Source organism: Podarcis raffonei, chromosome 2 (genome assembly GCF_027172205.1).
Source record: "Podarcis raffonei isolate rPodRaf1 chromosome 2, rPodRaf1.pri, whole genome shotgun sequence".
NCBI lineage: Eukaryota > Metazoa > Chordata > Lepidosauria > Squamata > Lacertidae > Podarcis > Podarcis raffonei.
The window spans coordinates 108823056-108846922 of NC_070603.1; the positions used below are offsets into that span (position 1 = coordinate 108823056).

The 23867-nt window shown below is 44.9% G+C and overlaps 2 protein-coding genes across 9 annotated transcripts in view; both read right to left on the bottom strand.

Moving 5' to 3' along the window:
- The window catches only part of LOC128408915 (uncharacterized), a 269287-nt gene that overhangs the window by 37435 nt on the left and 207985 nt on the right, over window positions 1-23867 (bottom strand). The gene's annotated exons all lie outside the window — the stretch shown is intronic.
- The window catches only part of MGAT1 (alpha-1,3-mannosyl-glycoprotein 2-beta-N-acetylglucosaminyltransferase), a 40551-nt gene that overhangs the window by 14533 nt on the left and 2151 nt on the right, over window positions 1-23867 (bottom strand). For 2 of the 7 annotated variants that reach the window (XM_053378969.1, XM_053378970.1), the window contains exon 3: window positions 14350-14484. The exons of 1 other annotated variant lie outside the window; for it this stretch is intronic. The gene's annotated coding sequence lies outside the window, so the exon portion shown is untranslated. 4 more of the 7 variants (XM_053378971.1, XM_053378972.1, XM_053378974.1 and 1 more) reach the window with 4 other exon arrangements.

Here is a 23867-nt window from a genome sequence, read left to right on the forward strand (position 1 = left end):
CATGCACAGAAGCACTGAATTGCAACCCACGCGTGTGTGCAGGTTGCGAATGTGCCTCCCGCACGGATCACGTTCGCAACCCGAGCATCCACTGTATTAGCTTCAATAGGCCTCTTCTTTCTTTGGGCTGAATAAGACTTCCTCAGGGCTGTCTCATGTATTCCCTTCAGCCCCTAGGAAAAGAAAACATTCCAAGTGCATGAACACGTCACATGGATTAGTAATGGACTCAGTGAGACTTGCAGGATTCAACACCCTCCCGTTTTGAGTTCCACGTTTCAAGAACATTGGAGCATCGGGTCTGTTTTATACCCAACACCCCTCCTTTCCCCCCATTCCAACCCCCAACACAGGCACAGCAGAATCCAACCAGATATTTCCTTTGGGAGCTGCAGGCCACAATAACTTCTAAGCCCCCCGCTTCCCAGTCATGGCCGGGCAGGGGGAATCCACAACCAAGTGCCCCAGCCTGGTCTACTTTCTTGCATGAATGAAGTAAAGCTGAGTCAATGAATGAGTTATTTATGTGTCGACAGTGGCTTCTTCAGCATGGGGACTTCAAATAAGAGGGACCTCTTCCAGACCTACAACTTTCCAAATCAAAACTCCTTGAGCATTTTTTCCCACCAGGAGCTGAGGTCCAGACAAGTCCATCCAGCCAAAGCCAGGAACTCCCTCACCCACCCCCGCCAGCAGACTAATAGCTATGCCAAAACTTCCAAAGCATCTGTCAAGCTGTCAGTGGAAAACTCCCAGCCAAACTTGTTTGACTGTCCAACGCTGAGCCCTGGTCTGGATTAGAAAATCAAAGGTGGAAGGTCAACAAATCCCTGTTTTGTCTGGCTCCAGATCTATCCACATGAGGAAAACCCTGGTCCCAAAGGGGAACCTAGGAACAGATACTGTTGAGTTTCAGTTAAATTCCTCACAGCCCCACATGCACAACTAAATACTGTCAAAGCACCAGATATGAGTCACAATATTTGCATCAGTGGAGAAATTGGTTCCTTCAAAAAATGCAGGGAGCACTGAAACATTTTTTCTGTATTAGATGTATATGTACGCATACACGCCTCACATTAGAATAACAGGATTTTAGCTCTGGATTGGATCACTGAAATACTGGGTAACAATTGTGGGTACTGCTCAGGGTTTTATAGTGTCTGTGGTCTTACACATTTGTTCCCTTTGTTCCCCTTATGGCAAAACAGCACTCCCTCAAATTCATATGTTGACACTTCAGCCCTCTAGATATGAAGGACACAAAGTAATAGGGATCTCCCCATAAATAGCCATAACTATGTGCCATTTCTGTATCATAGTTGGGGATTGATTTTGCAAGCTAAATGGGACCTGCTCCTATTTTTCTGCTGAAATCTGGGAGGTACACAGGGCAAAGTCATTGCAAAATAACAATGATTTTTCAAACATTTGCTAGGTTAACACAGGAAGGGGGAAGAAAAGGGTTCTTGGCAGCGTGAATAGAAATTCTTGTTCTATTGGAGAGCTATGACTAGTTCTATTTCCTCACGCTGCTGGGAAGGAATATGCAACTGGCTGATCCTAGCAATAGATTCATGAAACATGCCTTTGGCTTGACGTAGCACCTCTAAGCAATGGGCTTTGAGGCCTTAAATCTTAGAAGCCTACACAATGCTCTTCCAAGAAATCAATCAGTTCTAACAATTCAATTCTCTCTCTCTCATTAAAAAATAAACACCTTAAATATGAAGAGGAGGCGTTTCACATTCCAAACTACAGACTAAGGTTTACACACTTCCTATCACTATTGCATTTACGGAGGAGACCCTGAGAAGGTCAGGTCTGGGCACGGTGGTGTTCAGATACAACACGAAGAAGTCATGCTTACTAAGGGAAGGGTGGAGATTTTGAAGCAGAAGACTCATGCAAATCACACTCTCTGGGCTTGTGTCTTTTACCTATGCTTATTGCTTACTGGAGTATACAATCAATGGGTAAACTGGAGATAAAAAGCAAATCAGAAAGTAGTATGCAAGGAGCTTTGGATGACCAGGGCCTCCATTTTTACTTTTGCAATTGGCACAAGGTTACTGATATTGGAGTTGTAATGCATACACTGGGAAGGTGCCTGGTCAAATGCCTCGACTGTCACAGTGACCCACAGCCATGCATCAGACAATGCAGTGGAACTGTGTGCAAAGACAGGGAACTTTGGGGATTCACAATTTCACAAAGGTCATCTCAGGATTTGAGGAGAAACTACACTACATGCAACAAGCCTGAGGCTACATTGGGAAAACAACCCAAACCTCAACACATTCAGCCCTGTGCAACTTATTCAGATGAGCAAGAGACTAACCCCAAATATACTGAATCATACATGGCTCAAGTTTTCCAGCCCTGCCAGAATTGAGCATATTCTTTTCCCCATCCTGCCCCCACCCCAAAAGAGAGAGTTAAAGTACTCTTTCTAGTTGTGTGTGTCCACAAGCAAAAGGATAGCGTATTTACTAAAACAGGATAGATGTAAGGTTTTGATCTTGCCTGAAAGGTAGCCTCTAGGCAAATTCTAGTTCAGTTCATCATTGTTAGGTGACAGCTTAGATAACACTTTGCCCTGCCCAGAGGAAGTAAATTCTGTTTTTGTACTTTCATGAAGCTAAATGCAGCACTGAACCTTTCAGGAAGTGAGCGCAGCTGCCAGCCTCATGGTTACTGGTGCTAATGTTCAGAAGGCAAAGTGATGGAAACACTCTTCCCTCCATCTGGGTTTAATGCTCACAGGAACCAGGTCCCACTTTCTACTCTGCCAGGCCCATAAAAACAGTTGAAGCCACAATAGCTGGTTGTGAAAGCTTCACAAACAGGCACAGTGAAGCTTTGGCCCTCCAGGCTGCAATTCCCATCATCCTTGGCCATCAGCCACACTTGCTGGGACTGATGGGAGTTGTAGTTCACTAACATTCAGAGGGCCAAAGATTATCTACACCTGCTCTAAATGGAGCATGAGAAGAAAAGCATTTGAGGTTACAAAGTGTGGGGACAGGAGGTTAATGGGAAGCAGAACTACCTAAAGACTGAAAAGAAAAAAGAAAAAACACACAACAGTCTCAGCTGTTCAGCAAACAGAAACGCCCAGCGACTAATCACGAGGCAGCCTAGCAAGACAGGATATCAGTATGACCGGCTCCATGCTTTAACCTTGGACTTAGAACTAGTTACAGTTAAACACACAGAGTCCCAGAGGCTCAAGCAAGTCTGTTCAGATAGTGGCTCAGATGCCAAAGGCATCTCAGTGTATTAAATAGCCAGCTCTTAAGACAGCCTGTGCAGTTATTTTGTATATTTTGTCTATAAACCACCATAAGGATCTAGCTGGGCGGTAAGATGAGGGATGCAAACATGATGGGAGAATACAAGGCGACAACAGGAGAGAGGCCATGACCATGCAAAATTGTTCCTTCCAAGTGATTCTAAGGGGTGCAGACCATTCTATCACCTAATTCCTTGCTGTAAGCGCTATTAGAGCAGGTAAAGACACAGAAGGCAGGACGAAGAGGCCCACTATCCAAACAGCACTGCTGGAAAAGTACATGTACTCATGAGCCACAACAGACACAAACACTCCTGGATCTAAAACCGGTCAGATAAGGTCTCTCAAAAGTTTTGCTCCCATGTCTAATACCCACTGCAGAACTGCACAGAGACTACTACATAGGAAACACATTCAATGCATGCAGGGCTGTTTATACAGTTCTTTTGCACCAAGTTCATCAGATATAAACAACTAAATGTAGAATTACCAGAACAGCCTAGAATTCATTCCTTTTAAAAAGGCCGCGCCACTGTAAAATGTTCCTAAATCCCCTCTCCATAGTGCCTTAGAAGTTCAGCTTGTACCCACCGTCACCATTAAGTTGCTGTTGCCACATGGTGCCAGCACTTTCCCCTCTATCTGAAGCTCTGTGGAGTTAACACACAGCGTTTGTCCCGAGCAGATTAGCAAGTCCAGCTCAGGAGACATTCCTTGTGCGCCTCGACAAATAAGTCCACTTCAAGAGCACCCTGCCGCTGCTGCTATGTTCAGCTTCTACCTCCCCTCTCTGTCCCGCTCTGCGATCAACAGCCCAAGTCCAGTGTTATAAACTTGCCTTCTGTCTCTCTGGCAGTTTTTATCGCTTGAAAAAGATCTTTCCGCCGGTATCCAATTTCCAGTGGCAGGAGAGTGGCAGGGCAGAATCTGACAGATTCGCTGGATGCCTGAATTGAAGGAGGGGAAAAACACAGCAAGGCACGCTGCCCTGCTGCAAAGTTTTGAACCCAGAGAGCTAGTTTCACTTCCCCGGGGAAATCAGGAAACGTGGCCCCTCCTCTGTAGGAGGGAAGGGGGCAGGGTTAAGAGGTTGCCACAGGGCAGCCCTCTCTATCAGGAAGTCAGGGCCCCTCTCCTCCTTCAACCTGAAGAGGGAAGGCTTAACCCTCACATACCCAGAACACCCATAGGGAGGCTGAAGATAAAAAAGGGTTGGATTCTCAAGTCTGCATCTTACAGTGAGTGCAGTGAAGCTAATGCAATCCTGAAACTGTTGCACTGGCCAATATGGGAAAGGTGAGGGCTGGATTCTGACCTCAGTTACTAGCATTAGCCCAGTCCGGATGATTCCACTGAGTCAAAGCCGGGATCAGCTTCTGACCTAAGTGACAGACGTGGATGCCAAGCTCCCCCTCATACTGCATTTATGCCAAGGAAACAGATCAACATGACCCTCTCTTGCTAAAAGCGGGCTTTGGTGGAGTTGAAGTAGAGTATCAGCAAAGAAGCACAGGCGAAAGGTACAATATTCTTGGTAAAATACGAGGAATAGGACTGGAAGAGAAAACAGTTCTCCTGGCGATGATTAGCTAAGCAAAGCAAGCAATGACCGCAATGAGCTAATTTCTGCTGCCAAGTTTCCCCGTTTCCCCACAGAGGAGCGTTAACCATTAACTGCTCTCTTCCCAGCCAGCTGGTCGCCTGTTTCTGATGTTGGTGGTGGTAGAGGAAGTGCGTGTGTGAGAGTGAGAATGTGCTGGTTTCGAGGTAAACAGGATACAGAAGAGGGAGGGGATAATTGTGGGGAAATTAGGAAGACCACTTTAGGCAAGCTGTGCATTAAGGGTGCAATGTACACCATCACTCAGAGTCCCATCATGGGAAGGGGATTAAGGGAGAAGAAGCATGAGCATGATCTCAGACCACCCAGAGTTCTCAATGGGACAGCAAGGGAAAAAGTGAAGCGTTACCTGTGGGTGGGTGTGTACTTTTGTCACCCACACCAGCACAATGGAACTGTGAGAGAAGGGAAGAGCCTGCTGGGGAGGAAGGAAAAGAGATACAATGGTAATGTGCCTTGGAGCACTGCGGCAGATAGGTTTATTTTAAAATGCTCCTTAACCAAAGAGGCTGCTGGGGGATTGCAGGAGAGAAAGAAGAAAATCTTTACTGCATTGGGAACCAGTTTAATTATGAGGACAGGATTCAGCTTGACACAGAAGGCAAAGACGGTTAAAATGCCTAATCAGACACATTGAGTCCACCAAACTCTCTTGCTCGCACTGATTTTATGACGTGACAAATCGGACTTTGGTGTTATAGCTGTAACACCAAACAACAAAAACATTTATTGGATGATTTGGATCAAGTTTGCATCAGAAGATCAAGGCTGCAATTGAACACGGGGAGAGCCAGACGCAAAATTAGGACCAGATCACTCAACTCCATCCCCACCATAGCTGCCTACTCACTAATAGGAAACAGAACTCTGTCCCAGCCTGCCTGGTCTTCTGCGTAATTATGTTGGGGGGGGGAGGGGAAATGAACAGAATGGACAAAAAAACAGGAAGCCATCAACAAAACCAAGGCAGACAATTAAGAGCAGCCTTGGTAGATCAGGCCAAAGCCCTACCAGTCCAGCATTATGCTCCTCAAGTAGCCAACCAAATGCCTAAGTGAAGCCCACAATGAGCACAAGAGCACTCCTGCTGATGATCCTCAGTAACTGATACTCAGAAGCATGCCACTTTGGATAGCAGAGGTAACATATAGTCATCTTGTCACTGATCCATATGCAACTTTATAATAAATTTCTACTTAATAGTTCAGAACCATTGAAGGAACTCTGCATTCCTTAATCTGGTATTCTCCAGATGACTTCTGAATGGCACCAGGTTGAGCAAGGTTCAAAACATGGATTTTTAAAATTTATTTCTCACCTTGCTTCCACAATGTAATTCCAAGCAGCATACACAGGGTATCCAAGGCAGTCTCCCAGCCAGGCGCTGACCAGACACAAACCTGCTTAGCTTTAACAAAGCTGCTATATCCCGTGCCTTCTGACTATGGAAACAACATGCATTTCCACAGCAGAGGGCAGACAGGTCTGGGCAACTATCTTCCTATGATCTATTCCCTCCCAAGCTAACGTGCATATAGCCAAGTCAATTACAGAAGGAAGGCTGAAGGATGGCTGGAAAGGTCATACTGTCGAGCTGTGATTCGAGCCTAGAGATGAGAAATAGTCTCATCTCTGTGCAAGGACACAGTTCCTAGTTTCTCAGTACTCCTGAAACAGGCTAGCAGCAAACCCAAGTTTGGCCCACGGGGCTTCCCATTTGGCCTCCAAGATAGAACCCTCCTTGTTACTTAGGCAGCTCTTCGTTAGGCAACTCGGTCACTTTGTCCTATGGGAGCTCACATATTGCAAAAAAATCTTCCTGTGCCAACAGCAACAGGAACATTGGCAGCATTCACATACACCTCAGCTGCTCACTCCCATTTGCCTGTGTTTTGACTCACACAGGGGACTGTGCAGCTGTGATACATCTTCAGGGAAGAGCTCTGTCCAAGTCTATGTTGTGCACTAAGGAAGAGGAGGGGATTAAAGAACCATTGGCCCATACATTGTACTGGACTAAGTCAGCAGGCAGGTCTAAAACTGCTGGCCCTTCCACCATTGCTCACTTATACAGCCCCCAGTATGAAGCTAATTGTCAACCAGGCCACTAGTTCAAGTATTTTGCTCAGGCTTAATCAAGACTCCTTTGTTCTAGCCACAGCTCTAGAGCAGGCATGGTGAAACTTGACCCTCCAGATGTTTTGGGACTACAATTCCCATCATCCCTGACCACTGGTCCTATCAGCTAGGGGTGATGGGAGTTGTAGTCCCAAAACAGCTGGAGGCCCAAGGTTGGGGAACACAGCTCTAGAGGATAAATGTCTCAAGCTGAAAGTCCTCAAAGCAAGAAAAGAGGAGCACTTCAAGTTCATGCCTATGAGCAGAGCAGGCAGATGGAAATCAGAGAAAGCTCCCCACTGAGACCAACCCCCAATCTTGAAGTCTCCAAATCCCAGTGACTGGAGAAACGGCAGCTATAGGAGCCCAAAGGGGAAAAAAACCTCCAATGCCACATTCTCCACCCTGATGGTGATGAAGCAGCAGCAGACTAAGATAACCTCACCTTTTGCCTCTCAGTTTCACTTGCCAGAAAACGAGTCAACAATTTTCATGATAGTTTTCTGGACCAGATGAACACTTAACAGGAGAAAGACATGTGAACTCGCAGAGAGTTAAGAAGGCAGCCAGGAAGCCTTGTTTCACAGGTGTACAAAAAAACATGCCTTCCCTTGAGACTCCAGGATGGAGACATTCTAGTCCAGCTGGTTCCCTCATGATACCTAACTCCCTCCTCTGTGAGCATCAGCTACCAGATCAGGGAGGATTAACCTTTCCCATCTAAAGAGGGGTGTGTGAGGAAGTAGTGAGAGGGAGAGAGAGAACTCAGTGAGTAAATTGATAATGTTTTGCTCGGTGGCTTTGCTTGCTTGTTGAGCGGAATCGAGCAATACAGCACTCTCCCACCAAGAAGGGGCAGCACTAAGCTGGAAAAACGGAAACAGACTCTTGAGGCTTGGCTGCTGACCAAGCCTGTCAGAATTGGGGCCACCAGAGCTAAGGAATGCAAGCCACAGAAAGGGAAAGAAAAAGCTCCGGAGCCAGGGAAACCTTGCCACTTGAAGACCTCATAGAAAGTCCCTTTTGCTTTGTAAGCCTTTCATGCGCTCCATCTGCGCAGCTTTAAAACTTCAAAGCTGTGGAGACCAAAAGCCTGGGTCACTTGGAAAGCATGCAAGTGCAATGCTCAAAGAGCCAAATCCCACGGCAGGTTCTGTGCTCTGTGACACAGCACAAAATACGCATGTCCTCGGGCACAATTTGTCCCTTTTCAGGAAGTGCCAGCTTCAGGTGGAAAAGGGGTGGGACGAGGAGGAGAAGGCTGAAGGCTTAGAAACAAAGTCTCTCGCTTGTTCTGGCCTGTCTTATCTCAAACAGCTAGTCAGCAGCAGGAAGGATTCCTTAGACTGAGCCTGTTTCAGCATCGACTGTAGGAAGGATTCAAGGCTGGAGACAGGGAGAAAGGCAAAGACAACAGCATCAGGACCGGCGCTGGCTGGACTCCACAGGACTACCACCACCAGCACAGAAAGGATCCCAGTTACGTTTTATACGTTGCTGCAATTTATTGTGCGTTTCTTAAATGTAGTTTAATCTTATTAGTAAGCTGCCTTGGATGGATTTGTATTCTGAAAGGTGGGGCAAACAACTGTAATGAATAATAATGGACCACCCAAGACAGATAGAAACCCAGCAACTAGATCATGCAACATATCCAGATGCTGACTTTGCCTGCCCGCCTATCCACTCAGACAACACTACTGTAGGGCTTAATAATATACACAACACAGCATCAGGGGCTCATTCAACTGCTTATACTTCTACCTCCACTGTTGGACATCAGTTGCTGGGAAGAACAAATGGGAAGGCTAGGGAGAGTGCCTTGAACTCAGGTCTTGCTTGCAAATGTCTCAGCAGCATCTGGTTGGCCACTGTAAGAAAAGGAGGCTGGACTAGATGGGCCTTTGGTCTGATCCAGCACAGCCCCCCCCCCTTATCTTCAACATGGGATGGAAGCCATCACCTGCCAACAAAGACCTTCTATAAGGCGCAAATAGATCAGTCACTATGCAGGAGTGTAAATGGATACAAGCCAGACATATAAATCCCATGTACAGTGGTGCCTCGCAAGACGAAATTAATCCGTTCCACGAGTCTCTTCGTCTTGCGGTTTTTTCGTTTTGCGAAGCACGGCTATTAGCGGCTTAGCGGCTATTAACGGCTTAGCGGCTTTAAGAAAAAGGAAACAAACTCGCAAGACGTTTCGTCTTGCGAAGCAAGCCCATAGGGAAATTCGTCTTGCGGAACGACTCAAAAAATGGAAAACTCTTTCGTCTTGCGCGTTTTTCGTCTTGCGAGGCATTCGTCTTGCGAGGTACCACTGTACATTTAGAAACCAGCAGGAAAACATTTCAGCCTTCCAGGATACTCTACCACTGACCTAAACATCAATATTTTTCATGCAAAAAACAAACTTCCAAGGGAGAATCCAGCATGAAATTGTTGAATAGCATTTACCATCAGGTTTGACTGTATTCGTGGGCTTAAATCAGAACCAAGGGTGTGGGGAAGTAGGGGAGCGGGGGAAGTCCCATTATACAAGTAGAAAAGCTTGTGCTGGTGGGATAGAAATGCTCTTAAGCATGTGAAATTTGGATTTCAAACTGAAAACAGTATCATGACTACATGAATAAATGCTGTTTGCTTTTGCTAAAGGAATGGTAAACACATTTAGTTGGAAATAAGCACCATTTTGTTGTAGATATGGTCCTAGTGTATGATCTGAAGGCACACACACACACGAGGCCTTGCTGAAGCTAAGCAGCTCTGGGTCTATTCAGTGCTTGAATGTTTACTCCCTTGGAAAGAGAGGTGGGATATAATGGAGGAGAAGTGAGATATAAAGTAAAATTTAAATCAATAAAGATAAACAACAAATAAACTATTCTGATTGTTACTTCAGGCATTTTGTTAACTACCTTGCCTCTTCTTCTGGAAAGAAAAGGCAAAACAAAAATAGTAAAAATATAGGAATAATGCACACCATGGGCAGAAATCCCTGGAAATTATTCTGAGAGAATCCGATCTGTAGACTTGTTTTTAACACCCATTGTCTTGCTTTGTAGCTTCTCCTTTATCCTTCAGAAGAACTGGTGACAGATACCTTCCCTGGGCATAATGGGCACTGTAAGCAATCTGCCTTGCTTGGGACACAGTGACCCAGCTAACAGCATGATAAAGGGCTGCAGGAAGGGCACAAGAGACCGAACACTTGAAACAGATTCCCATCTCTGCATAAAGGGGGAATTCAAAAAGTTTAAGGAAGGAAGTAATCAGATCATAGGTGAATGAGGGGTGGTGTTGCTTTCAGCTCTTCTGCTTTCCACATCACCCCAGGATTTAAAAATATCTGAAGGAAGGCTAGCTGTAATTACCTCCCACCATGAAGCATAGTCCATGCGCCTAAGATGTATGGTTTCCTCCACAGTGGTGCCCCAATGATGGGAGCTCTTTATCCAGCAAAGCTCACCTGACCAATTCTACAAACAGTTTAGAAAGCAGTTTACAATCAGTTTAGGTAAAGCTTTCGTCCTCTTGGAACAATGTCAGAATCTGCCTACAGATTTTTTTAAAAAATATTATTACTCATTTGTTTTCCTGGTTGGCTGTTAATTTGGAATACATTTTTTTCCTGATGGGGTTCCATTGTCTCATTGTACTTTATGTTGCATTCCAATGTGAGCCATCTTTGAGATCTTGGCTAAGACACAAGCTTAAACACCTGAATTTTAAAGAAACAAAAACATGAGAACGGTGGTATAGTCGTAATGGGTTATTAGGTCAAGTAATACTAATAAGGAGTGGCAGAAGTGGACAATTGGTGAGCCAAGGTTGGATCACAGTTAATATAAGACACAATGTGGCATGCTAATAATGTACGTAACTGCCTGCTGTCTTTCTCCTCATACTATGTAATGAGCTGAGCTTGATTGAAAAAGTTGAGCTTGAATCTTATCATGAAAAAGGCACTGTGGGTGACTGGTTCCGGTGTCTGGGAAACTGGACAGCTGTCTGTCCTGGATGGGGTTGCACTCCCCCTAAAGGAGCAGACAAGCAGTCAGGGGTGTTTCTGGGTCCAGCTTTGTCACTGGAGCCACAGGTAGACTCAGTGGCTGAAAGCGCCTTTTACCAGCTGCGCTTGGTACAGAAGCTTTTATTCTTCCTGGACTGGGAAAACTTGACCACAATAGTTCAGACACTGGTGACTTCAAGTCTGGATTGCTGCAATGTACTCTAAGTGGAGCTCCATTGTGCTTGACCTAGAAACTGCCGTTGGTGTAGAATGCTGCAGCACAGTTGCTAACAGGAGTGAGACCCTGCTCAGATATCTGCACTGGTTGCTGATTTCTTACCGGGCAGAGTTCAAGGTGTTACTATTAGTATACAAAGCCCTTAATGGCTTGGGACTAGTTTACTTGTGGGATCACCTTACCCAATATGTGCCCTCTAAACCACTTTGATCTACAGAACTGGCACTGTTACAGGTGCCACATAATACCTGCTACACAGTTTTAAGGAATCAAGTCTTTGAGTATTTCAGCACCCATACTTTGAATTTCCCTGCCTCTTGACATTGGGCAGGTGCCCTGACTACATTCTTTTTGGCACTTGCTTGTAACAGATATTGGCAATCCTACGGACACGACTAAATGACTAAACAACAACCCAGACCCATAAATGTTGGTGTGTTTTAATATTTTCTACAGTTTATTTTAATGATTTTTTAAATTGTTTAAAATTGTTTTTCTGATAATTTTGGTATTTTTTGGAAACCACTTTGAGGTTTTATTACAATCAAGTGGTACAGAAAATGTTAACGGGACGTGGGTGGCACTGTGGTCTAAACCTCTTGGGCTTGCCGATCGGAAGGCTGGCAGTTTGAATCCTCGCAATGGGGTGAGCTTCCGTTACTCTGTCTCAGTTTCTGCCAACCTAGCAGCTTAAAAGCACACCAGTGCAAGTAAATAAATAGGTACCACTGCAGTGGGAAGGTGAACGGCGTTTCCATGCGCTCTGGCTTCTGTCACGGTGTCCCATTGCACCAGACTGGACTTAACCATCCAGGGGTCCTTTACCTTTATTTTTACCTATATAAAATGTTGTTAAATAAATATGTCTAGTGTGGCTCTATCTATGCATTCTGCTGCATTTTAAGGATATGCACCCTTAATAAAGGAATCTGACCCCAGTATTAGTCTAGGACATGGATGGACAACTTTGATCACACCAGCAAAACAACTTCCTGTGCCAGATGTGTGCACCCTATTTGCCTGTTTCAGTTTCAAGCAACTTACTGCAATTTGCACACTGTTTTCTCAAACCTGAAACCTGCCACATTACAGCGGGCAGACACCTCTTCATCAAACCATGTGCTGGTTTTGGAGTGGCTATCCTCATGTACAAAAGCAGAAGTTACTTGAACAATCCTCCCATGGCTTCCCTTCTCATTTCCCAACCTGCTCTTACTATTTGGCTAGCCTTGTAAATAGTTAGCATTGGCTGTCTGGGTTGAGGAAGATTTGCCACCCAATAGGGAAACAGGGAATGAACCCTTTCAGATTGCCAGTAAAGGACTAATAGTCACCAAGCTGGCAAGTAATTTTTGTGAACCACTTTAAGGTGATGTGCAACACTTGCTAATAACCAAGATTATTGGTCAGGAATACTATTGTCTGCTGGAAGCCTCAGGAAGGTTTAAAAATAGTGTTTGTTTTTTAAAGCAACACAGAATGAAACAGGACCCATTATAGGCCCCCATTCTTTTGTCATCTTATTATGGGGTGCTATTCCATTTCGTTTTACACTTGCAAGCTACATTTCTCCCTGTGCTTTATTCTATCTAGCTTCAGCAGCTGCCTCTCTTTCTAGGGCACGTTTTAAGATGAATAGAGACATCCACAAAGGTTGAGCATCAAAAGAAGGGAAGAAATGTCATGCCTGACTCCAGGAGAGAGATGGTATGCTTTGCAGCAGACTGCCACTGAGCCAGAAGAAAAATAAAATGGACATGGAAGATGAAACAGCAAATATAGGGCAGGATTGTTAGCATACCTGCATTTAACAGAAAGAATAAAAATGAGAGAGGTGTAGATAAAACGGTTCCAATACCTTGAGCAATTTTAAAAACGGGACCCTAAAGAGATACTTTTGGCACTGTATTGATTTGGGAAATCTAGCCTTTAAGCCACTGTACTTGCCTCTCCTATCCCACTGCCAAATCACAAATGAGAATTGCTGCCTTTTCCCTCCGCACCCAACTGTCATAGCATAGCACTGTAGAGTTGGAAGGGACCCTGAGGATCATCTAGTCCAACCCCCTGCAATGCAGGAATATGCAGCTGGTCCATACAGGGATTGAACCTGCAACCTTGAGTGTTATCAGCACCATGGTCTAACCAACTGAGCTATCCAGGCTCATGAACATCCTGTCATCACATCCCAATCCAAGCTCCCCAGGACAAAACAAGTAGGACACCTGTCTGGACACCCCTCCCCCCAGCACCCACTCCTCTTCCTTCAGACCCTTTTCCTTTCCTTTCCTTTCCTTCCCTTCCCTCTCTCTCCTTCTGCCAGGATCCCTCTTCCATTCTCTCCCTTTCTCTGATTCCTAGAGCAGACTCCCTCCCACCAAGGGCTTCTGTAGCGCTTTCAGGCAGCTTAGTTTGCAGTGATGGAAAGGGAGATGCAGTCAGGTCTCACTTTGGAAAAGCAGTGCCAGGGCTGTGGGAGCATCCAAGAGCCCTTACACTGCCTTCTCAAAATCAGGCAGGCTTTGGGGAGGTGGCAGGGTCCACTCAAAACAACAACAACAACTCTGTCCGGATTTTCAATTTTGAAAATATGGCAACCCTAGTTAACTGCTATGTGGGAGCTCATTCCCAGCCATTCCGTGAGAAAATGAAAGCCTTTCGGGGCAAAAGGTCATCACAACAACAGGGTTATAAAGTCATATGCTCAAAGTCATAAGCCATGACAAAGTGCATGAAATTTCTCTGGTAATAAACTTGGTTATCTCAAATGCAAAGCTAACTTGTCAACAAGCCACCTTCACACTGATTTCAATATTTATTTATTAAATTAGTATACTGCTTTTCATCTGTAGATCTTAGGGAGCTTCATAGCATAAAAATGCAAGATGCACATCCAAATAAGTGACCTTGATAAAATTTTAATACTTCTTTAAAAACGGCCAATTTTAAAGATAAGTGATAGTTGATGCATGGCACTCCCACATCTAAAAAATGTAAGCTGGGAAAAGTTTGATCCACCTCCCCCACTTCCACAACAGACCCATGCTCACTGAGTCCCCACCTACCTTTTTCTCAGAAGCAGGCACAAAAAGCTCCTTATATTTTTAAACGCAAGTATAGCGTGTAAGACAACTCCCATGATGACATGTGTGCAGATGTTGTATCCACTTTGTGAAAGACTCAAGACTCCAAGAAGTCACCTAATTAAAAAGAAAAAGTAAGTCTGATATTTGCTGCCAAAGAAAAATTCAAATATAACTCGTATAGGTTGATGTTCCGTTAGGATCTCTGTTCTGCACCATGGATAGGTGAGGCACGGCACAAAGGTTTTAGGTTTAATAAAAAATAAAATAAAAACACAAAGTGACTTAAGTCAGATTCTTTTTCAGATGTGCCAACATTTCTACACAACAGCAGCCACTGAGGGTTCCTAAATACCTGACAATATGCCAGAGACTAAACAAAAAAGAACCCCTGTGTTGCAAACAGAACAATCTGACAACCCAAAAGCAACACGGTAGGCTAATAATATAATTGCAATACTTTTGTATCACTATTGAATTATGTCTTAATTGACAGATAACGTACAATATATACATGGTGACACCAACATATGTATCCTGTGTACCCTTTTGGACGTTTTACTTGGTAATGTATCTCTTATTGTGTAATAACCATTTACAGAATGTTCAGGTATATCATCTCATTTATTGTATTTGAATGTAACTGATTCTATTTGGTATTATTATCAGCTGAGGAAGAACATTGATTGAAACAGTCGGTCATCCTGGAAGGACTGTCCTGTTGCTGTGTTTGGAGCACCAACGTTCTTCAGCTTACTCTCTACAAATACTGCATATTTGCCTCAAGCTTTAGTGATTCTTCATGACGTTACACAGCCTAAAAATCCCTTATTTGGGGGCATTTTCTTAACTCACATTAGCTGGTGTCACCATGTATATATTGTACGTTATCTGATTGCCAATTAAGACATAATTCAATAGTGATACCAAAGTATTGTAATTATATTATTAGCCTACTGTGTTGCTTTTGGATTGTCAGTCAATATGTCAGAGACTTACATTCACACATGATGCCTCCCCCATGATTCTTAAAAGCCCCATCTTTGACTGACATCCTCTTGGTTTCCAGGCTTATCCACTGAAGCCTCGAAACCTAGAGAAAGTTTTTTCAGAATGATAGACTAATCCAACAGATTCCAGCCTTGCCTGGTTAGAACTGTAATGCTTACCAAGTGACAGACCAAAGGCCAACCAACAGCCTATCTGATAATCGTCTCCAATTGTGGCTAAGCATTCCATATGAAAAATAATGCCAATGTGAAACTGGCATTCTTGCAACAGCACCATCCATTTGCAATGGCAGGAGTAAGATCTGCTTGCTGCCCAGCCATGCACCCCACCCTTCCTATACAATCTGCTACCATCTGCCCTGCAACTCTCCCTCCAGTTCTACTGCCACAATTAAAATGACACAGCTTCTCTCACTGACATATCTGAACAGAAATAAGGAGAGAGAGGTTAGGAGCAAAACAAAAAGAAACACACAAGCAGTTGCAGAGGGGACGAGTCTAGTGCTGCCAACTAGAGAATTTTACGGGCTTGGCCAATTGCCATCACGAGAGAACGCAAAGCCAAAAAGTTCCAGCTGAGCAGTTTGTGCTATTATTGTGCCCATGTGCGCCGTTATAGCAAGCGCTGAGGCATCACATGGGGGCAGTAACTGCATTTGTAGTGGGCTACACATAAGAAAGCACTGAAAGCTTTGTGCTGCTACTGCAATGAACATTGTATTGCTCCGTTCAGCTCTGCCTCTCAATACGAGGCTATCAGGGAAGTGGCAGGCACCATTTTGTAGAGTGCACCTGGAGAGACCACATGAGTATGTACATAGTGGTTGACTAGATGGGTAAAGGTAAGTCAGCAAGTGCAGCAGAGGGGCCAATCCCCTCCCCCTCAGCTGAACCACCATCTCACACAGTTGTGAGGCTGCAGTCCCTGGAGGCAGGAGAGAGGAAGTCACCAAATTACACAATCCCCCCCAGACAGGGAAACATTATCCTCACAAAGGAAAGGCCATCTGAACATGCTTGGGAGCACACTTGCCCTTGAGCCCTTCTCTGAAAGAATTTCAGGTGGGGATGAACATTGAGACGGGGAAGTTGGCCATTCTCCAAGGCGCTCACTTAAGCGAAACACAGCACAGGCCACAAGTGTCCTGAAGTCAAGATTATTACCAAGGTAACTGCATTTGGGGGGGTGAGGAAGGTGCTCAATTTCCATTCCATATTTTCTCCAGGAGTTCAGAACTACAGCGTTCACCACACCTTTTATTTGCTTGCCACCCTTTGAGGGAGGTTAGATTGAGAGATAGTACTGGGAAACCTTGGGCTAGTCACTTTTTGGCGGAGCTGCTTTTTGAAGCTGGGCCTCCCTGTTCTACGAACGAAACTCTAGCTGTTACATCACACTAACCTGGCTTGCTGACTTGTAAAGGTTGTAAGTCAGGGGTGCCCAAACGTTTTTTCAAGGAGGGCCAGATTTGATGAAGTGAACATGTATGAGGGCCACCCACCCAAAGTTGTTGAGCTTTTTTTAGGATTTACCCCAGGACATATACTGCCACAGGGCCCAGATTAACTTGGCCGGCGGTCCAGATTAGGGTCCCAAAGCGGACTTTGGACGTGTCTAATGTAAGTAGAATAGAAATCTGCTGGCTTCTAGAAGGCAGACATTACTGCAATTAGCAGCTCTGCTACTCTTCCTAAAAACAAGCTCTTAAAATATGTTATCAGTATTACACAGACTCTTTTCTACTACCAGTCAAATGGTAACCAGAATTCTCAACAGAGCCAGCCAAGGTTTCTAGATCTGCAGATCAGAGCAATCTGTCAGAAAACACGTGTCTGCCCTTTGCAATGTTTCTTAGATTCTGCCAAGCAACAGAGACTTAATTGAATGGCTTTCAATATTTAACACTAATGAAAAGAGTTCTTCCCCAGAACACAGAAGCCATCGCTGAGTTCTGAACACTCATTCAAGTCAGTCTCAGCTGAACTCTGAATCAGATCACCTCACAGAATGTAAGATGGCCAGCAGCTTAAATGGCTTTTTAAAATGCCCAAACCAATTTACAGAGGATAGGCCTATCAATCACTATTAGCCATGAAAGCTGAAATGAAAGTACCACAGATGGAGGCCGTACAGATCTGAATACCAGTTGCTGGAGGGTAAATCATAGAGAGAGCCATCACATTCATGACTTGTTAGTGGCTGATTCCTGTTAGAAACATCTGGCTGATTCCTGTTAGAAAGTGAATGCCAAGGAATTATTGTAGGTCTAATGAGAGATTGAGATGTTTCTACCTGCAATCTTAGATTCTACAGGCCAGGCCCCATTGTGACTTCTTCCTGAGGTGAGGACACTACAGAATAGGGATGGAGAATCCCAGTGTTATTGGGCTACAACTCCTGGCCTGGGGCTGATGGGAGTTGGAGCCCTAAAACATATGGAAAGCTACAGGCTTCCCATTCCAGCGCAGAACATATTGCAGGTACCTGTGTCTACTTACTACAAATGTGTTATACTGGGCATAGCTGTAAACAGAAATAATGTAATTTACGCAATAATCTTGCAGGAAAACAATTCATTGGTTTAAGAATGGAGACGAGCAGCTCACAGGTGAAGTGAAATGTTAAGAGTTCTCCAGCTGTGAGAGGGGCCACCCTCATGAAGCACAAATAGTTTCTATAGGGGAGGCAAGTTTCACATCCACCCCAGTTTGTCTCACATTTCATCCAGGATGTCCCTTCCCACTGACCTGGCTAGCTAAGACTATTTCTCCACTGGCTTTTATGTTCCCAGGAACCAAAATTACACAGTAAACACATACAACTACTTCCAAGTGAGGGAGTAAGAGATGCAGCCAAGGCACTGCTTGTTGAAGTGTCCTGGCTATACTTGAGTAGAGTTTATCTTGATTTAGAGTGGCATACTAATTAAATTTGGGGTCGCCCACAATCAAGGCAACAACAACACAACTCTCAGGTGTTGCAAAAGAGAAGAGAGAAACCACATGACACATTCCAGTTGAAATAGTCCTCTGGTCAGACAGGATAAACTATTATGCTGTGCATGTTGAGTAGCCAAACAGACAGCTACCTCATTTGTGTGTTACACTAAACCATTGTTCAGTGATATGTGCACAGGTCAGAATGAATGAAATCTCACATGTTCGCTCTTTCCCCCTATAACAGTTGGGAAAAGAAATTCATTAGTGCTTACTTTGACAGAGGTCTGTTGTTTTATACCAATCCAAGATTGGAATTTAAAACAAACTCTGGTCAAATAAACAAGCCAACTTCAAACCATAGATTATTACATTGCATGCAACAAGGCAGCAGGATTCTGTGAAACCAAAAGTAAATGCAAGCAAAGTCTTCCTCCTCACCACATGGAAGTGAAGAACAGGTGTAAGTCCAAGGCTTTGCTTTGGTTCATTCCAAGTAAGGGGATAACATGGATCCCCCAGAAAAGACCCTGGAGCTGCTACCCAAAGCCATCCACCATCACAGTAACATCTTCAGTTTAGCTTCTGTGGTCACCTGGATCTCAGTCTCTCTCTTCCCCCATTAATTTGCACAAGTCATAAGAGGCTGAACATATTTCGAAGAGACTGAGTTAATTAGGGCCTCAAAGTACTCGTACAGTCATGAGCTCAGAAAACCAGAGATGGGTGGAATTCAGTATTCACAGGGAATACTGTACGTTATGTTGGAACTAAACAGGGAGTCGCTGAAACATCTTGCCCATAATACAAGTCTAGCCAACCATTATTAAATTATTTCAGTATCACTGACCTTACGAGCCCACATTTAACTTTAAATTAGGACATGCTGCATGGAATACTGATTATACAGTGTAAAACACTGTGGGGGATTCAACTTGACCCCATTTAAAGCCAATCTTGCAGTGTTAAAAGCATGGGGGCTGCTTATTGGAGACTTACGGTGGGATTCAACTAATGAGTCATCAGAGGAAGCCCTGTCAGAAGTCCTGTCAGAGGAGGGGAGACAACAGTTTTCCCCTGGGGGGGGGGCGCTCAGGGGGGGGGGGAGGGGAGATACGAACTCTGGAACAGTGCACAGAGGGGGGAGAGGGGGATCTGGCAAGTCCATGAAAGAACAATCACTTTAGAGCAAGGTTGAATTTCTCCCTAAAGTCCTAATGACTCTGTCTGTTGTGCAGATACGAGGTAGCAGGCAGTACAACCATTTTGCTCCATATCCTTCCTGCTCTATGGGATCAGTGAAACAGAAGCATTTCCACGTGCACCCTCCCCTTCTGCACTTTCTGCATATTTGTTTCATCTTTCATCTGGGACATCCTGAAATCTCCTCCCCTCTAATTTAGCATGGTATCAGAGCTAAGCACCATCTGTATTGTGGAAGCCCATATACAACTCTTGGGAGTAAATTACAATCATGTTTGGACTTGCTGTATTCAGATGTATGGAAATGTGCACATTGATTTAATAAGCCCACTAGGTGATCAGGGCTTTCACAAGTTTGAATTTTTAAAGCAAAGATCAAAGTAATCAAACAGGTTTAAAAAAAAGTAGAGCAGAGGCTTTTGGAACTTGTCAAAGCAAGAGGGTCATGTGCCAAAAATAGTGCTCAGAAAGCAATATTTAGTATACTGAGAGTGAGCAAATAGACACTATAAACAGAACTTTACAAAAATACCCCATGCCAGCCCCTGCTTTGCCCATGTCAGATTACTAGCCTGGCATCTGATTTGCTATGTAAGGAAGCAATTTGGGCTTTTGCTCCAGTGTGATATCATGTGTTGTGATTATGCACCACCACAGCAGCTCATGATACCACAACTTGATCAGGGTGCAACTGATCAAGTCAGACTTGGCAAGAGACAGTGGCATCACGTAGACAGGGCAGTGGCCACACTGAGCACTATCCTATCCACGCCAGTTGAACCACCCTTCCCTCAGTGCAAAATTATGCTAGTATGAACTCAATAACATGTGTGGCAGGACTCGGAGACTAAACAGAAAGGACAGACAACCCTGGGCCCCAGAATCACGTGTCAGTTTCAGCAAGTACCCTTCACAGAAACCATTAAATTGAACTTCCAGTTTCCTATCTACTGCTTCAACAGGGTAAAGAACAGCTTCTATCCGTGGGCTGTTAGGCTGCTGAATGAAAAGATAACAACAGGGCAAATGACTTTTGGGTTTGGTGGGTGTGCGTCAGTAAACGAGGGGAATTAAGACTGAGAGATCTGAGTGGGGGGTGCTCGTGTAATCTCACTGTATACAAGTTGTACAAGTGACAATAAAGTATTTCAATTCCACTATCGCCAAAACTGCAATCCTGCAAACGCTTACTGGGAGTAATAATAATAATAATAATAATAATAATAATAATAATAATAATTTATTATTTATACCCCGCCCATCTGGCTGAGTTTCCCCAGCCACTCTGGGCGGCTCCCAATCAGTGTTAAAAACAGTACAGCGTTACATATTAAAAACTTCCCTGAACAGGGCTGCCTTAAGATGTCTTCTGAATGACAGGTAATTATTTATCTCTTTGACATCTGATGGAAGGGCGTTCCACAGGGCGGGCGCCACTACCAAGAAGGCCCTCTGTCTGGTTCCCTGTAGCCTCACTTCTCGCAATGAGGGAACCGCCAGAAGGCCCTCGGCGCTGGATCTCAGTGTCCGGGCTGAACGATGGGGGTGGAGACGCTCCTTCAGGTATACAGGACCGAGGCCGTTTAGGGCTTTAAAGGTCAGCACCAACACTTTGAATCGTGCTCGGAAACGTACTGGGAGCCAATGCAGATCTCTCAGAACTGGTGTTATGTGGTCCCGGCGGCCACTCCCAGTCACCAGTCTAGCTGCCGCATTCTGGATTAATTGCAGTTTCCGGGTCACCTTCAAAGGTAGCCCCACGTAGAGCGCGTTGCAGTAGTCCAAGCGTGAGATAACTAGAGCATGCACCACTCTGGCGAGACAGTTTGCGGGCAGGTAGGGTCTTAGCCTGCGTACCAGGTGGAGCTGGTAGACAGCTGCCCTGGACACAGAGTTAACCTGCGCCTCCATGGACAGCTGTGAGTCCAAAATGACTCCCAGGCTGCGCACCTGGTCCTTCAGGGGCACAGTTACCCCATTCAAGACCAGGGAATCCCCCACACCAACCCGCTCCCTGTCCCCCAAAAACAGTACTTCTGTCTTGTCAGGATTCAACCTCAATCTGTTAGCCGCCATCCGCAAGTGAGTGCATTAGGACTGAGTTCTAGATAAACATACACAGGTTTGCAGTTCATGGGACTGATCTGTGAACTAGAAGCCTCTGGCCTAGATTTTACTTCTGACATTAGGTTGCCTTCACCAAGCTACTATCTCTCACAGATTCACATACCACATAGCTACAGCTACAGATAAATAATTACCTGACATTCAGAAGACATCCTAAGGCAGCCCTGTTCAGGGAGGTTTTTAATATGTAACGCTGTACTGTTTTTAACACTGATTGGGAGCCGCCCAGAGTGGCTGGGGAAACTCAGCCAGATGGGTGGGGTATAAATAATAAATTATTATTATTATTATATTACAGAGGGGACAGCTGTGTTACTGAGTTCCCAAATGGAAACTCTGTAACGTACCCAGTCAGCTTAAGGTACAACCTCAACACACTTCCAAGGCTCCTGATAGTTCCTTGGCAGCCATGTCTTTACCTGCTCCACACCTGGCATTACATACAGTGGTACCTCGGGTTAAGTACTTAATTCGTTCCGGAGGTCCGTTCTTAACCTGAAACTGTTCTTAACCTGAAGCACCACTGCCAGAGCCCGATTTCTGTTCTCATCCTGAAGCAAAGTTCTTAACCTGAAGCACTATTTCTGGGTTAGCGGAGTGTGTAACCTGAAGCGTATGTAACCTGAAGTGTATGTAACCCGAGGTACCACTGTATAGTATCAGGTGGGTGTGGTTTGCGGGGGGTGGGGGGAGGTCTCAGACAAAACTGGAACCTGTGCCAGGTCAATTTATTATTATGTATTAAATTTTATCTCTTCCTATCCCATCCCATGATTCCAGAGCAGCAAACACCCAAGTAGCAAAATTTTATAATAAACACATATTTCGATACTGTACCTCAGTCCCAAGCTTTGTTTAAGGCTCTGTATACTCTTACGCGGGTGGCGCTAGGGACGCGGGTGGCGCTGTGGGTAAAAGCCTCAGCGCCTAGGGCTTGCCGATCGAAAGGTCGGCGGTTCGAATCCCCACGGCGGGGTGCGCTCCCACTGCTCGGTCCCAGCGCCTGCCAACCTAGCAGTTCGAAAGCACCCCCAGGTGCAAGTAGATAAATAGGGACCGCTTACTGGCGGGAAGGTAAACGGCGTTTCCGTGTGCTGCGCTGGCTCGCCAGATGCAGCTTGTCACACTGGCCACGTGACCCGGAAGTGTCTCCGGACAGCGCTGGCCCCCGGCCTCTTGAGTGAGATGGGCGCACAACCCCAGAGTCTGTCAAGACTGGCCCGTACGGGCAGGGGTACCTTTACCTTTACCTTTATACTCTTACTAACACCTTGATTGGGACCGGTATCTCACGCTACTTCCTCCAGGTATACCTGTAGCTAGCTGGTCACCACCCCCTCAATCACCTTGCCCAGAAGGAATTATTAGAGACTGGGTAGCAATTTTCTGAAACCTCTGAACCCATGAAGACCTCTACAAAAGGGGCCACGCTACCATCTCTTTCAAGGCAGTGGGCATAACTACCTCCAATAGCAAGGCATTAACCAGAATGGACCATCCAGTCATTTACTTCCCACAAGACTTTACCAGCCAAGATTGACAGGGATCAAGAGGGTGCGTAGCCAGCCCCCTGTCAGGGGTTCCCTACCCCTGAACAACAATGCTCAATAAGACTGAAATATTAACTTACAAAGGCCTTGTAATCTGAAGCATTCTGACAAGCAGTCTATCCATATACTGTGATTATTACTACCATTATAATACTGTGATTACAAAAATAATGATAGGATATATTGAAACTGAAATATAGATCTGGCTAAAGAAATAAGTACAGTCACTCCATTAAGTCAATCTAGAAATATCTCATATCCAAACTAAATGAAGCCTCTAGATCAAATAAATTCAAATTACACCCAACACAACCATATGATAAAGAGAAACAAAGAAACGTATGATCAATGTGCCCAGCATATTTTAGCATATGTGTTCTCCAGCGAAAAGATTGCTTCAGAAATACATACCACATTTCTGGACATCTGTTCCTGCAATGATTATTTTTGTCCTTTCACAGGTCTCAGGCACTACATGCACAACTGGTCCCTGTCTCTGAATGACTGCAGTTAACCGATACAGGAAAGCACCCAGATCTACTACAGGGTGTATTCAAAAGGCCCTCACATCCTTCCTGTTGCAACAAGATTCAATTACTGCGAAGGGTTATGTGTGCCTAGCTAATTGGCAGTTCTACACCAAGTATAAATTGTGAAAGCCAAACAGATGCAA